The sequence below is a fragment of the Egretta garzetta genome, unplaced genomic scaffold, assembly GCF_000687185.1.
Source record: "Egretta garzetta isolate BGI_Z169 unplaced genomic scaffold, ASM68718v1 scaffold549, whole genome shotgun sequence".
Lineage (NCBI taxonomy): Eukaryota > Metazoa > Chordata > Aves > Pelecaniformes > Ardeidae > Egretta > Egretta garzetta.
In genome coordinates this window covers 250,284-253,525 of record NW_009260840.1, presented here as the reverse complement: position 1 = coordinate 253,525, position 3,242 = coordinate 250,284, and the positions used below count along the sequence as shown (strand labels likewise).

General features: G+C 49.8%; 1 protein-coding gene across 1 annotated transcript in view; it reads right to left on the bottom strand.

Moving 5' to 3' along the window:
• Positions 1-3,242, bottom strand: part of IGDCC4 (immunoglobulin superfamily DCC subclass member 4) — a 62,834-nt gene that overhangs the window by 57,154 nt on the left and 2,438 nt on the right. The window lies entirely within an intron of this gene.

Here is a 3,242-nt window from a genome sequence, read left to right as displayed (position 1 = left end):
TGAACAGGTTTTCTTCTGCTGCCCTGCACTGATCAGCAGTGCCCAGGGCAATCAGCACAAGGAATAACTCCATCTACACGTAAACAGCTTTGGATAGACGACTGTATTCAGTGGCAGGGGGGAAGGAAAAAAAAAAAAAAAAAAAAGCCTTTACAATCCTCATTTGCACCAGCTGAATGCTAATGTAGCAAGTGCTTTTGCCCAACCCACAAAACAAATCGAAGCGAGAGATGCATTTCATTAATCAATTCCCTCGCTGCTCTCCATTCAGAAATGAGTATGTTGTGTCAGGTGCGTGTGTGTGTGCCACAGAAGCAGCACTTTCCCTGTACAGATGGTAATAAAAGGAGACATACGAGTATGCACAAGGAGAGAGTTCACCTGAAATTCCCTGGATCCGGGAGAAACCCAGAATGGGATGGAGAGACATGCCACCTATGTGCACTCCTCTGGAAAAATCCAGGAGGGAAGGGCAATTTAAGTCAGTCTCCTGGTTTTGAGATGTTTCCACTGTTCTCACTTGTGAAACACCAAACAATATACCCAGGTCCGTAACAGAGGCACAAACCATTGCCACCAGGCAAGAGGCACGGTGCAAATTTCAACACAAATCACCCCTGAAAGGGAATATATCTCAGTTCAGGGTGGCTGGGATTGGGGCAGGAACAGCTGAATAAATCCTCCTGGATTAATGACACCTTTTCTACTCCAGGTCTCCCACCTCCCTAGACAATATCTGCGTGCAGGATCCCTGACTCCATTTTCACAGCCCTCAGGGGTCCCTTCACTTAATGCAATACTGGAAGCAGCTATTTATCTGGCACCACAGATCACTGAAAGGGGGGGAACAGGAGGGATGAGTGACCAGCAGTCTGCGGGTGCTGCATGCTAAACATTTTCTGAGCAGAAAAGGAAGACACATTGCAAAGGTCAAAGATTTTCCCCTGATCTGGCAAAAGCTTCCCTTGCCATCAGGAGTGCTGGTTTCTACAGCAGTGCTCCCAGAGTGAAGCATGCGCTTGGCCAGACCTGGGCCACCCTGCCTGGGGTGTCAGAGGTTAAATACATCCCAGAGTAAGGTGGGTGTTAGGACATCCACTCTGCATCTTCACCTACCACAGCTGTGAGCAAGTGCAAAAGCACCTCGGCCCTGATGGTGTGCTGTGCAGCTGCATTCATTGACATTTACGTAAGTCACCATACCAGAGAGAAGTGTTACTGCATTTGCATCGTTTTCTAACCTCAGTTGTTTGGTAGGTCAAGAAATCATTTATTGGCACTCACACACTGAAAATAGCTCCAGGAGCCATTCCTGAATACAAAGGAATTTTATCGTTGAATGCTGTGCAAAGATTCTTGGAGCATCCTTCTCAGAGAAGGAAAACAGCCTGAAGAACCCCTTCTTTCATCTCTTCCATTATAGAGATACACTCACCTCACAAGACAGTCCCGACACCAAGTGGAAGCACAGACTCTGTCATCTGGACGGCCATCTGTCCCAGCCTCCACACTGCTCTGCATCATCTGGAGTTTGCACTGGAGTTCAGAGACTTGCACCATGCTGAGATGAGGTGCACTGCCTGTGGGAACATCTGAGCAAACCCAGTGGCACCTATTGCATCCACCAGCTACCAAGGGAGCTACAGCTGCTCAGCTCTGCCTTCCTCTCACCACTCCTTGCTCAGCAACAAACGCCCCAAGTCCCCTGCATGGTCCTTCCCAAACTGCGTGGACTATTCACCAGGGAACCCAGAAGAGACCAATGGTGACCTGGAGGTGGCTGAGCTGATGTGCACAGCCAAATCCAGTGTGTGAGAGGTAGAGCCAATTCCCAGAGCTGCCATCCTTTCTGCTCAGGGCTATGACCTCCTCCCTGCAGCTTTCCACTTGAACTTGCTCTAGGTTCCTTACAAAAGAGCTTTTCCAAGTCCTTACAAGACCAGACTGCCCTGGTCTGGGACTGCAGGAGGGGAACTTCCAGATTAGCAAAAAGGTGTCAGAAAAGCTTACCCTGCCCTGCCTGCCCATTTCGGTCCCTTCTGCAGTTCTGACACTGCCAAGTCAAATGCACTGTTAGAAATTCAAGGATTAGAACAGCCTAGGAACCTGTATCAGAGAGGCGAGGCAGCCATGGGGTCAGGAGCTTGGTCCTGCCCAGCTGTGGGAGCCAGGCAAGGTTTGTCAGACACAGGAAGAGATGATGGTAGAAGGCTGCCTGGGAGAACAAGTCCAATACCACAGTCTAGTTTGGTCTCTGTGCGAGGGGAGGATCTCATTACAGGCATTTCAGACCATGCTGATGCACAAAGATTTCCTTATCCAGAAGCCCCGAGCACACTGCTCTCTCCCGCTGCATAATGCAGTTGAAAAGCAGGGTGCTGGACACATCCTTCCATGCTGGGACATGCTCATTGGCACTGAAGCATTGTAAAATTGTTTTGGCTTACCTGCTTGCCTCCCACACCTGAAATCAGCAGCACTGTGCTGTAAAATAACATGTTTGGGAACTGATATTCAGTGCATCTCTCCCTGCTGGGACCCTGGTACCTCCCCCGGCTCCACCAAGCACACAGAGAGCCTCAACACTCCTGCTCCCTACAGCCTGGGCTCTCAGCAGATAAGTCACTTGGCCGAAGATTAAGTTCCTTCTCTTCCGCTACTCACTGTGCTAAAGGCAGAGCTAAACTTTCACAAACAAAAGCCATCAGAAGGGGAGACATCCAACATCCTGTCCATCAGGACCTCATAGCACAGAAGATGAAAGATCCCAAGGCTTCCCTCGGTGCATCAGTTCCCAGCTATGTTCACAAACTTTATAATTTTCGTAAGGCCATATTCAGACACACTAAAGCCGTCAAAGTCACCAGATGTTCCAAATGGGGAGAGCAGTAGGTGCCCCTAGAAGCCTGTTATGATCTGACCCAGCTACTGACAGCAAGGACAAAGGGGAACTTGGACCACCTGAGTACAGCCTGGCTTGTTTCCAGTGCTTTTTGCCCCTGAAGTGACCACCCACATCCACCTCACTGTCTTTCAGTGATTAACTCTTTTTATCAGTGTATCCACACTCTTCACTCAGGGCAGATCCTGATCTGGACAGAGTTGCAGGCCGCCCACTGCCACCTCTGGGCTGTGGACAGGATAAAGATCTCAGCACAGTTGAGCTGGGAGCACCCAGCATACCAACGCAAGCAGCCTCAGCCCACACACAGCCAGTCCTTCCAGCTGTCCCCATGCAAGTT